We start from the raw sequence: 13,781 nt of genomic DNA, 5'->3' as shown, positions 1-13,781 counted from the left end.
AAACTTTATACAAGGTTATTCAAAGCTTGATTCAATAAAGTCAAGGAAATATGAGCAATTAAAATATCATCCAGATAATGAAAAATCAGTAGTTCGGGAAACTGCTAGTGCATGGAAAGCAAAGCCATATCTACAAATTTTTGACACGAAGTGGAACTATTTTTCATTCCCTGAGGGAGTACCTTCCATTGAAAACGCTGGTATGGCCTTTGTAAATTTATTGAGAAAAAACTAAAGGCAAAATGCTTCCGGCCATCTGGATGTAAAGAAATAGTAAAGAAACAATCTTACAAATCAATAGCAAAAATAGAGTATCCCTGGGGACTCATAAGGGAGAGGGCAGTCCTGGTGGCACAGCCCCCATAACCTCCATGGTTGCATTTACCTTCCTTAAATCTTGTAATAGTCTCCATTTGCAAGATTTTTTTCTTCATTACAAAGACAGGTGTATTCCAAGGACTGGTAGATAGTTCAATGTGACCCTTATCTGGTTGTTCTTGTACAAGTTGAGTAGCTGCCTGGGTGTTTTCTTCAAAAAGGGGCCACTGACTGACCCAGACACTGTGTTCAGTGGTCCAAACTATCTTATCAGCAGTTACTTCAGTGGCCCCAGAGAAAAGGATATCCTACATCATGCCTGTTAATTTTTGCTATGACAGCTATGGGGTCAGTTGAACCTTGTAAATGTTTACCAAGTCATTTTCATGGCTGAAATCCCATTTTCTTTTTTTGTTTGTTTGTTGTTTGTTTGTTTGTTATTTTTTTATTTTATATTTTATTAACATTTTAGATGCTATCCCTTTTCCCCAAGTTGAGTAGCTGCCTGGGTATTTTCTTCAGAAAGGGGCCACTGACAGACCTTAGTGATGCAGAATTATTAAGGACTGATTACTCTGTGTAGGCAGTTATAATCAGTCGACTATTCTGCAAGTGTGTCCTTTTCTGGACAGTAATTTGTCTGTAGATGGAAAGAGGCAATTCTTGCCTAGTGGCTGTCAACGCACAACTGGAGTAACTACAAGGATGCTCAATTTCTTCTTAAAATCCATGACAGGAAGCTGTCAGGAGCAGACAGGTCTCTAATCAAAATGAACATTAATACAGAAATGTTTGTAACGTCAATTCTAGGACTTCTGAGGTTTTCAAAACCAACTATCCATGTAAGGTAACCTGGACTGTTGTCTGTTGACTCCTCTCAGATATTTCTAAATAAAATATGGAAAACACCCTAACAATAAACTCATAGCCATGCATTTACTATTGTCCCTTAACTCATAGGCTAACTGTCCCAAATCAGTTAAAGTTAAAGAAGGACTGGGTCTAAGCCTTGTATTCCTAAATGTGTTATACAGGCACAATGCCCATGAGAGTATCAATATCCATCTTACTTTTATGTCAATAAGAATCTCATGCCAAAGAAAACCTTAAATTTGAAATTAAGGTAAATTTTGTACCATTAAAAAATTATAACTTCATCTTGATATTAATTATACAGATTTCTACCAATAGGTTATGGCTATGCAATAAGTCCTAGCTAATCCTCCCTGTTCCAACAAACCACTACTTTTCCCTAGAAAGACAGACCAATATTAACCACCTTAGTCCCCAAGCCCAGGGAATAGGGGCGCTGACTCTTCTTTAACTTCTTCAAGCTGATTACAGGCGTTGAGATATTAGAAGAGGGGTAGGGGGAAGAGTAAATTGATAAGTCTCTGATGCTGTGTCTTCACTGCATCCAGATGGAATTCCAGGACATCGGAGGTTTGGGCTTCCTTGTGCTTCTATGAGGGTATGATTTTCTAATTTCTATGATGCTGTTTCCATTAACATAAACTGCCTATAAATTTCCAAATCCTTCCTTTTGTGTTATTAAATCTCCTATTTTTCTTTTTCTTTCTTTTTTCATTTTCTCCTTTTTTTCATCTCTTTTTAAAAATTGGGTATTATATTTACCTTTCAGATTTTATCCCCTTACCCCACTTTCTCCCACCACCCAGAAACCTCCTATCCCATCCCCATTCCTCATGCTTCTATTAGGCAGTGCCCGCACCTACCCCCCTATTACCCTCTCCCCACCCTCACATCCCCCCCCCCACTCTGTGTTCATTTTTTATGGGACCAAGAAACTCCTCTGTCACCTATGCCTGAAAAGGCCATTCTTCCCTACAAATACCACTGGAGTCATGTGCTCCCAGGCTGGTGGTTTAGACCTTGGGGGGCTCTAGTTGTTGCTTTCCTCCTGGGATCACAAACCCTTTCTGCTCCTTCAGTCTTCTCTCTAAGTTCTCCATTGGGAAACCCTTGATCATATCAGTGATTAACTGAGCATCGTCCTCTGAATGTGTTCGTCTTTGGCAGACGTCTAAGGAAACAGCTATATCATGTTCTTGACAGCATGCACTTCCAGCCATCCACATCAGTGTCTAGCTTAGGTACATGGGATGGATACCCAGGTGGAATGGTCTCCTGATGGCCCCTCCTTCAGTTTCTGTCCCATGTTTTGTTTCCATATTTGCTCCCTTGAGTATTTTTGTTACTCGTTCTAAGTAGAACTGAGGCATCCCCTCTTGGTCTTCCTTCTTCATGAGCTTCATGTGGTCTGCAGGTTGAGTCTTCGCTATTCCAAGCTCTTGGGCTAACATCCGCTTACCAGTGAGTAAATACCTTGTGTGTTCTTTTATGATTGGGTTAACTCACTCAGGATGATAATTTCTAGATTCATCCACTTACCTAAAAATTTCTCAAATTCATTATTTTTAATAGATAAGCAATACTCCATTGTGTAGATGTACCACATTTTTTTGTATCTATTCCTCTGTTGAGGGACATCTTGGTTCTTTCCAGCTTCTGGCGATTATAAATAAGGCTGCTACGAACATAGTGGAGCACATGTCCTTATTTATGTTGGAGCATCTTATGGGTATATGCCCAGGAGAGGTATAGCTGGATCATCAGGTAATGCTATGTCCAGTTTTCTGAGGAACCGCCAGACTGATTTCCAGATTAGTTGTACCAGCTTGCAATCCCACCAACAATGGAGGAGTGTTCCTCTTTCTCTGCATCCTCACCAGCATCTACTATCACCTGAGTTTTTGATCTTAGCCATTCTGATTGGTGTGAGGTTGTTTTGATTTGCATTTCCCTGGTGACTAAGGATGTTGAGCATTTCTTAAGGTGCTTCTCAGCCATTCGAGTTTCCTCTGTTGAGAATTCTTTGTGTAGCACTGTACCCCATTTTTAATAGAGTTATTTGGTTGTCTGGAGTATAATTCCTTGAGTTCTTTGGACATATTGGATATTAGCCCTCTGTTGGATGTAGGATTGGTAATGATCTTTTCCCAATCTGTTGGTTGCTGTTTTGTTTTATTGACAATGTCCTTTGCCTTACAGAAGCTTTGCAATTTTATGAGGTCCCATTTGTCAATTCTTGATTTTAGAGCATAAGCCATTGGTGTTCTGTTCATGAACTTTTCCCCTGTGCCTAGGTATTTGAGGGTCTTTCCCACCTTCTCTTCTATTAGTTTCAGTGTATGTGGTTTTAAGTGAGGGTCTTTTATCCACTTGGATTTGAGCTTTGTACAAGGATATATGAATGGATTGATTTGCATCCTTCTACATGTTGACCTCCAGTTGAACCAGCACCATTTGCTGAAAATGCTGTCCTTTTTCCACTGGATGGTTTTAGCACCTTTGTCAAAGATCAAGTGACCATAGGTATGTGGGCTCATTTCTGGACCTTCAGTTCTATTCCATTGATCTTCCTGCCTGTCTCTGTACCAATACCATGTAGCTTTTATTACTATTGACCTGTAGTATAGTTTGAGGTCATGGATGGTGATTCCCCCAGAAGTTCTTTTGTTGTTGACAATAGTTCTCACTATCCTGGGTTTTTTGTTGTTCCAAATAAATTTGCAAATTGCTCTTTCTATCTTTTAAACAATTGATTTGTAATTTTGATGGGGATTGCATTGAATCTATAGATTGCTTTTGGCAAGATGGCCATTTTTACTATATTAATCCTGCCAATCCAGGAGCATGGGAGATCTTTCCATCTTCTGAGATCTTCTTCCATTTCTTTCTTCAGAGATTTGAAGTTCTTGTCATACAGATCTTTCACTTGCTTGGTTCGATTCACTCCAAGATATTTTATATTATTTGTAACTATTTCATAATAGTTATTATTATTTATATATTTTTTAAAATATTTTGCAATAGCTATAATTATTAATTATTAATATTAGTTATTACTATTATTTCAGAATAGTTATGTTATATTATAATATGATAACTATTATTATATGATATATATTATAATATAATGTATAATATAATATAATAGTTCATAATAGTTATTATTAAATAACTATTAATATATTATTAATAATAATAATAGTTAAATTGGTGTCATTTCCCTAATTTTGTTCTCAGCCTGTTTATCTTTTGAGTATAGGAAGGCTACTGATTTGTTTGAGTTGATTTTATATCCAGCCACTGTACTGAAGTTGTTTATCAGGTTTAGGAGTTCTATGGTGGACGTTTTAGGGTCACTTAAGTATACTATCATATCATCTGCAAATAGTGAAATTTTGACTTCTTCCTTTCCTATTTGTATCCCTTTGACTTCCTTTTGTTGTCTAATAGCTCTAGCTAGGACTTCCAGTACTATATAGAATAGGTAGGGTGAGAGTGGGCAGCCTTGTCTAGTCCCTAATCTTAGTGGGATTGCTTCAAGTTTCTCTCCATTTGATGTTGGCTACTGGCTTGCTGTATATTGCTTTTACTATATTTAAGTATGGACCTTGAATTCCTAATCTTTCCAAGAATTTTAACATGAAGAGATGTTGAATTTTGCCAAATGCTTTCTCAGCATCTAGTGAGATGATCATGTGGTTTTTTTCTTTGAGTTTATTTATGTAGTGGATTACATTGATGGATTTCCGAATATTGAACCATCTCTGCATTCCTGGGATAAAGCCTACTTGATCATGATGGATGATTGCTTTGATGTGTTCTTGGATCTGGTTTGTGAGAATTTTATTGAGTATTTTTGCATCAATATTCATAAGAGAGATTGGTCTGTAGTGCTCTTTCTTTGTTGGGTCTTTGTGAGGCTTAGGTATGATCGTAATTGTAGCTTCATAGAACGAATTGGGTATTGTTCCTTCTGTTTCTATTCTGTGGAATAGTTTGAAGAGAATTGGTATTAGGTCTTCCTGGAAGGTCTGATACAATTCTGCACTAAAACCATCTGGCCCTGGACTCTTTTTGGTGGGAAGATTTTTTAATGACTGCTTCTATTTCTTTAGGGGTTACATGACTGTTTAGATGGCTTATCTGCTCCTCCTTTAACTTTGGTACCTGGTATCTATCTAAAAAATTGTCCATTTCATCCAGATTTTCGAATTTTGTTGAGTATAGGCCTTTGTAGTAGGATCTGATGATTTTTTTAATTTCCTCTGTTTCTGTTGTTATGTCTCCCTTTTCAGTTCTGATTTTATTAATTTAAGTACTGTCTCTGCGCCCTTTGGTTAGTCTGGCTAAGGGTTTGTCTATCTTGTTGATTTTCTCAAAGAACCAGTTCCTGGTTTTGTTGATACTTTGTATAGTTCTTTCTGTTTCAACTTGGTTGATTTCAGCCCTGAGTTTGATTATTTCCTGCCATCTACTCCTCTTGGGTATATTAGTTTGTTTTTTTTTGTTGTTGTTGTTGTTCTAATGCTTTCAGGTGTGCTATCAAGTTATTAATGTATACTCTTTCCTTTTTCTTTTGTGGACACTTAGAGCTATGATTTTTCCTCTTAGTACTGCTTTCATGGAGTCCCACAAATTTTGATATGATGTGTCCTCATTTTCATTAAATTCTAAAAAGTCTTTAATTTCTTTCTTTATTTCTTCCTTGACCAAGTTATCATTGAGTAGAGCATTGTTAAGTTTCCACGTGTATTGGGCTTTCCTTGTTTTTTTCCATGTCAAAGACGAGTCTTAGTCCATGGTGGTCTGATAGGGTCCAAGGGATTATTTCAATCTTTTTGTATCTGTTGAGGCCTGTTTTGTGACCAATTATATGGTCTATTTTGGAGAAGGTACCATGGGGTGCTGAGAAGAAGGTATATTCTTTTGTTTTAGGATGAAATGTTCTATAGATGTCAGTTAAGTCCAATTGGTTCGTAACTTCTGTTATTTTCCTTGTGTCTCAGTTTAGATTCTGTTTCCACCATCAGTCCATAGCTGAGAGTGGGGTGTTGAAATCTCCCACTATTATTGTGTGAGGTACAATGTATGCTTTAAGCTTTAGTAAAGTTTCTTTTATGCATGTGGGGCTCTTGCATTTGGAGCATAGATGTTCAGAATTGCAAGTTCCTCTTGGTACATTTTTCCTTTGATGAATATGCAGTGTCCTTCTTTATTTTTTTTGATTACTTTGGTTGAAAAACGATTTTATTTGATATTAGAATCACTACTCCAGCTTGTTTCTTGGGGCCATTTGCTTGGAAGATTGTTTTCCAACCTTTTACTCTGAGGTAGTGTCTGTCTTTTTCACAAAGGTGCGTTTCCTGTATGCAGCAAAATGTTGGGTCCTGTTTATTTATCCAATCTGATAGTCTATGTCTTTTTATTGGAGAATTGAGTCCATTGATATTAAGAGATATTAAGGAAAAATGAGTGTTGTTTCCTGTTATTTTTGTTATTGGCAGTGGAGTTATGTTTGTATAGCTACCTTCTTTTAGGGTTGTTGGAAGATTACTTTCTTGCTTTTTCTAGGTTGTGGTTTCCCTCCTTGTGTTGGAGTTTTCCACCAATTATCCTTTGAAGGGCTGGATTTGTGGTAAGATATTGTGTAAATTTGGATTTGTCATGGAATATTTTGGTTTCTTCATCAATATTGATTGACAGTTTTGCTGGTATAGTAGTCTGGGCTGGCATTTGTGTTCTCTTAGGGCCTGTATGATATCAGTCCAGGATCTTCTGGCTTTTATAGTCTCTGGTGAGAAGTCTGGTGTAATTCTTATAGGTCTGCCTTTATATGTTACTTTGCCTTTTCCCTTAATGCTTTTAGTATCTTCTTTGGTTTTGTATATTTGATGTTTTGATTATTATGTCACGGGAGGTATTTCTTTTCTGGTCTAGACTATTTGGAGTTCTGTAGGCTTCTTGTATATTTAAGGACATCCCTTTCTTTAGGTTGGGGAAGTTTTCCTCTATAATTTTGTTGAAGATATTTACTGGCCCTTTAAGTTGGGAGTCTTCACCACTTTCATTTATACTTATTATCCTTGGGTTAGGTCTTCTCATTGTGTCCTGGATTTCCTGGATGTTTTGTGTTAGGAGCTTTTTATATTTCACATTTTTTTTTTTGCCCATTGTGTCTATGTTTTCCATGGTATCTTCTGTGCATGAAATTCTCTCTTCTATCTCTTGTTTTCTGTTGGTGATGCTTGTGTCTATGACTCCTGATCTTTTTCCTAGGTTTTCTATCTCCAGGGTAGTCTCCCTTTGAGATTTTTTTATTGTTTCTACTTCAATTTTTAGATCCTGGACTGTTTTGTGTAATTCCTTTACCTGTTTGGTTGTGTTTTCTTGTATTTCTTTAAGGGCTTCTGTTTACCTGCACTCTCCTCAAATTCTTTGAGAGTGTTGTTTATGTCCTTTTAAAAGTCCTCCATCATCATCATGAGAAGTGATTTTAATTCTGAGTCCTGCTTTTCTGGTGTGATGTGGTGTTCAGGACTTGCTATGGTGGGGTAACTGGGTTCTGGTGATGCCAAGTAACTTTGGTTTCTGTTGTTTACATTCTTATGCTTGCCTTTTGCCATTTGGTTAGCTGTAATGCTACTTGCACTCACTGGTTCTGACTGGAGTCTGCCTTTCCAGTTATCTTGGTTGTGTCAGAACTCCTCGGGGTCCGGATGACTCTATGATCCTGAGCTCCAGCTGCTCTGGGTACAGTGGCTCCTCTAGCATATTTCAGGATATGGTATCTCCATGGTAGTAGACCAGCTAGGTGTTTGCTGCTCTGAATGTAGTTGCTCCTCTAGGATGCTTCAGGATATGATGTCCCCTGCTCTGCAGCTCTGTGGGCCGTGTCCTCTCTAGGATGCCTGCAGCTCTGTGGTCCTTGACCTCTCTTGGGTACCTCTCCAGCTCTGCAGTCTGTGACCTCCCTAAGGTGCCTCTGGACTCAGTTTCCGGAGGGGAGCAGATCAGCTGGGAGACTGCTCCAGCCACAGGTATCCTGGCCAGGGGCAGAAGAGGAGTGCAACCATCTAAATTGACCTCTCTTGGGTACCTCTGCAGCTCTGCAGTCTGTGACCTCTCTAGTGTTCCTCCGGACTCAGTTTCCAGAGGGGAGCAATTTGGCTGGGAGACTGCTCCAGCCACCCACCGGGCCAGGGGTGGAAAGGGAGTGGTTCTCTGCAGGGGCAGGGTCTGGATGCCAGGTGTACTATGGGGTCTCCCTACTGCCAGTTGTGCTTCTAAGCCTAGAGTGGTGTGCGGGTTCTCCTACCTGCTGCTCTGCAGTCTGTGCCCTCCCTAGGGTGCCTCTGGACTCAGTTTCCAGAGGGGCGCAGATCAGCTCCAGCCACCGGTATCCGGGCCAGGGGCCTGAAATCCCATTTTCAACACTTGTTATAGAACTGGGTCTGCAAATGAAATCAAGAATTTCCCCATTTGGTCCAATTGTCTCGACCCCAGAAAGTGAAAGGCAAAGATGAAATAATAAAAGGCTGAAAAGTTCCAGTAAGTTCTCCATCCTATCAACGCAAAATCGCAGAACTCTGTACTACATTAGCAGCATGTCCTACACCAGTAAGTGAGGACTCAGTTCTAGTGGGGCCAAGGAGAGGGCTAGTCCTTCCTGATATACAGGAGACATCAGCCCCAGTGCCCAAGGGCCCAGTCATAAATTTTCCTTCAACTTTTAAGGTTTTTAATGGCCATTCCCTTATTACTTGTTCTATCCAAAACACCATATCACTGGAACCAAAAGAGGCAGTCTGTCATGGAGTGGATGTTAAATCAATTTCAGTTTTCATAAAAGGTAATAATAAAGTTGTGCTATTCTTTGTTCCTTATGAATAATCAATGTTTTATCACTTGGCTTAACTATTATTTGAATTTCCCCAGTATAGTCAACATCAATCACACCTGGGATAACATGGATGCCTTGAAAAAAAGTTGAACTTCTAGAGATCCTTCAAGGAGAGGGCCAGAGACTCCCATTGGTATTTTAACAGGCTGGGAGTCAGAAGTAAATATGACTAAGGAGGAATGACTGAGGTCCAATCCTGTGCTACCTTGGGTAGCCCTGCAGAGGGAGTCAATTTTTGGATAAATTTCTGATCAAATGGGTTGTTGACAACTGTCCTCATTGTTTGGGGTGCCCAGGACAGGGCCCACAACTGTTTTCCCTGCTAGATAGCTTGGAGGTTACCAGTAATACCTCTGGTGGGTGGCAAAAGGTGGTCATTCCTATGGAACCTATATGTGCAATTGTGTTCCTTTCCCAATGGTAGCCCTTATGACAGCATGTGCACAGAGCAGCTGGAATACTGCCTGAAAGTCCTCATTGAAATGGGCATTTCTCCCAGTAGATTTCTGAGGACAGTTACAAATTAAGTGTCTAGGATTTCCATAAGAAAAACACACCTGACTGAGGACATCCCCCTTTTTGTTTAAAGGCCTGGGGAGTCCCCTGCATCTGTCCCTGAGAAGCAGCTGCAAAAGCCATTCCCTGAATTATGGGTAGAGAAAAATTGGCACAAGCTCTGACAAAGTCATCAAGGGTGGCATTATTACATCTTTCTCTTAGTTTTTTCTAATTCATTCAAGCAGAAGTCTGGGAATATGTGTGGGCATGGATTTTAAGTGTGTAAGATCATGGTGGAAGGAACATAAAACAGATCAGGCTGAGTTTATTGGTATGGGCCTTCTGAATGGAGGTTCTAGGTTTAGTATATAAGCTCACACATTTTTTTAAAAAGGTGTCAGAAGTTTGTTTGAATGATTGGCTGAAGCATGCATCAATAGATAGCCTACTGAGAAGGAGTTGGAGATGCCTGGTATCCCTTGGATTAGCGTTGATGAAGGGATTTTAAGGCGCAGAAAAGTTTCACTGCCTGAATCTGTAAGGCATGTTCAACCTAATCCTCCACAATCAGCGGGTCTACTTAACATGCCCTTCAGGAATCTTATAAGGTGCAAAATGCTGAAAGAGGTACCAGCACATTTGAAGTATTTTGTTGTTGCTCTTTTCCTTGTGCCAATTGGATGAATTAAATGCAGTAGGTTTAACTGGGGCTTGAGGTAGCAGGGCTTAGGTGGCCACATTGAACCACAGGAAGCAAGGTGATCATAGTCATCATAATGTGCAGGTGAGATAAAAAAAATTTTCATAATGACCTAACCCATAATGGTCATCACAGGTGAGGTAAATTTATAATGGCATGGATCGTACTGACCTTTAGTGCTGTCTACTTCCTGAAGCTCTTTCCAGGAATGAAATAGATATAGGCCTACTACATTTGTTTGATCTGTAAAAGCAGAAAAATTTCCAAACAAATGAAAGAAAGACTACATTGGATTGTGGCGAAAGGAAATCTTGGCCAGTGAATCAATTTCCAGACTCGAGCCAGTTTGAAGACCCAGAACCTACTGAATGAAAGGGTGGCTGGGTTCCTCTGAAGAAGGACTTTAATAAGACAACTAAAAGTTTTGCTTTTAGCATTTCTCCAGTTCTTCCCCAGAGAGACCTAAGACCCTTTGCAAGGGTAACTATATACTGGTGGAAAGAAAATAAAGTTTCCGGGGTCTATTGGATACTGGTTCTGAATTGATAATGCTTCTGGAAGATCCCAAGAAACATTCTGGACCTCCAGTTAAGTAGGGTTTTATGAAGGCTAGGTGATTAATGGAGTTGTGTTTCATGTCTTATTCATATTAAGTCTGGTAGGCCCCCTTACTCCTCCTGTAGTTATGTCCCCAATTCCAGAATGTATGATTGGGATAGATATACTTAGAGATTGGAAGAATTCTTACGTTAGTTCCCTGACCAGTTGAGTGAGGGCTATTATGGTTGGAAGGCTAAATGGAAGCCTTTAGAGAAAAGTCTGCCAAAGAAAGTAATGAATCAAAAACACTGTCATATCCATTAGGGGGCTTGCAGTAATTAGTGCCATCATCACAGACTTGAAAGAAGCAGGAGTGGTGATTCCCAACACATCTCCCTTTAACTCTCCTATGTAGCCAGTGGAGAAGACAGATGGATCATGAACAATGACTGTTGAGTATCAGAAGATAAATCTGGCAGTAACTCTATGAACAAAGTAACACATCTCCAGGTACATTGTATGTAGCTGTTGATCTAGCAAATGCCCTTTTCTCAGTAGCTTTCCATAAGGATCACCAGAAGCCATTTGCTTTCAGCTGGCAAGGACAGTAGTTTACCTTTCCAGTTTTGCCATGTGGATATATTAACCTTTCTACCTGTGTCACACCTTAGTTAGAAGGATCTTGACCTTCCGTCCTTTCCACAAAATATCACATGGCTGGACTATATTGATGACATTATGCTGACTGGACCTAGTGAGCAGGAGGTAGCAACCATGTTAGGCATCTGTGTATCAGAAGAAGGGAAATAAATTCAACCAAAATTCAAGGACCACTTCCTCAACCTATTAACTGGTGCTTTATTGACTATAGATAGCCAAAAAGGGCTATTTAAAAGACTGCCAAATTGGTTGTAAGGAAAGTAGTTGCTGAGTTTTTATCTACTTCTTTATAATTGTCCTGAGTTAATTTGGAAACAAGAACTTATGTTCTGCTGTAGAAAAAAACTAATTTAAGTCTGCACACTACAACCCAACTTATACATTTTATCATATTTTTTTCTCCAAGATCAATAAAAGGGGACCAAATGTAGATTTCATGTGTCTTTAATGTAGTAGTACATATTACATGTACACTCAAAGAGAATCTGAATATTATTTTTAACATTATCTAGCTGTACATAAATATTCAAATCATATTTAGATTCAAGAATACTTTTATAGGTTATTTTATTTACATTTCAAATACTATTCCTCTTTCCAATTTTTCCTCCACAAGATCTCTATCCCCTTTCTCCTTTCCCCTTGCCCCTATGAGGCTGCTCCACTCACTCACCTCTGCCTCAGTAGTCTAGCTTTCCCCTATCCTGTGTAATTAAGCCTCCACAGGACCAAGGTGCTCCCCACTCAGTGATGCCAGATAAGGCAATCCTTGGCTACATATCCAGCCAAAGCTGTGGGTAGCCCCTGTGTGTTCTTTGTTTGGTGGTTTAGTTCCTGAAAGTTTTGAGTGTTCTGGTTGATTGATATTATCGTTCTTCCTATGAGGTTGCAAACTCCTTCAGATCCTACAGTCATTGCCCTATCTTCTCCACTGGGGCCCCACACTCAATCCAATATTTGCATTTGTATTGGTCCAGCTCTGACAGAGCCTCTCCAGGCACAATTATGCTGGGCTCCTGTCAGTAAGCACTTCTTGTCATCAGCAATACTGTCTGGGTTTGGTGCCAGCAGATGGCATAAATCCCTTGGTGGGGCAGTTTCTGGGTAGACTTTCCTTCAGTTTCTGCTCCACTCTTTGTCCCCACAATTCATTTAGACAGGAGCAATTTTGGATTAATACTTTTGAGGTGTATCACAAATAATATGAAATATCTTGGTATGATGCTAATCAAGCAAGTAAAAGATTTGTATGACAAGAACTTCAAGTCTCTGAAGAAAGAATTTGAAGAATATCTCTGAAAATGGATAGATCTTCCATGCCCATGGATCAGCAGGATTAGCATAGTAAAAATAGCCATCTTACCAAAAGCAATACACAGATTCCACGCAATCCCCATCAAAATTCAAACTCAGTTCTTCACAGAGATATAAAGAGCAATTCTCAAATGTATCTGGAATCACAAAAAATATCAAAAATCATTCTCAGAAATAAAAGAACTTCTGGGGCAATCACCATCCAGAGTAATGGTGATAAAAAACCACATGGTATTGGTACAGAGACAGACAAGTAGATCAATGGAATAGAATTGAAGACCCAGAAATAAACCTACACACATATGGTCACTTGATCTTCGACAAACGAGCCAAAACCATCCGGTGGAAAAAAAGACAGCATTTTCAACAAATGGTGCTGGTTCCACTGGAGGTCAGCATTTAGAAGAATACAAATAAATCTATTCTTGTCTTCTTGTTTAAAGCTCAAGTCCAAGTAGATCAAGGACCTCTACATGAAACTAGATACCCTGGAACTAATAGAAGAGAAAGTGAAGAAAAGCCTCAAACACATGAGCACTGGGGCAAATTTCCTGAACAGAACACCAATGGCTTATGCTCTAAGATCAAGAATTGACAAATGGGACCTCATAAAATTGCAAAGCTTCTGTAAGGCAAAGGACACTGTCAATGGGACAAAAAAAAATCCACAGATTGGGAAAAGATCTTATCCAACCCTACATCTGATAGAGGGATAATATCCAAAATATGCAAAAAATTCAAGAAGACTCCAGAGAACCAAATAACCCTACTAAAAAATGGGATAGAGAGCTAAACAGTGATTCTCAATGGAGGAATCTCAAATGGCTAAGAAACAAAGAATTCAACATCCTTAGAAATGCAAATCAAAAAAATCCCTGAGATTCCATTTCGCATCAGTCAGAATGGCAAAGATCAAAAACTCAGGTGACAGCAGATGTTGGTGAGGATGTGGAGAAAGAGAAACACTCCTCCATTGCT

This window comes from Arvicanthis niloticus, chromosome 17, assembly GCF_011762505.2.
Source record: "Arvicanthis niloticus isolate mArvNil1 chromosome 17, mArvNil1.pat.X, whole genome shotgun sequence".
In the NCBI taxonomy this organism is placed as follows: Eukaryota; Metazoa; Chordata; class Mammalia; order Rodentia; family Muridae; genus Arvicanthis; species Arvicanthis niloticus.
This window is presented reverse-complemented; position numbering follows the sequence as displayed.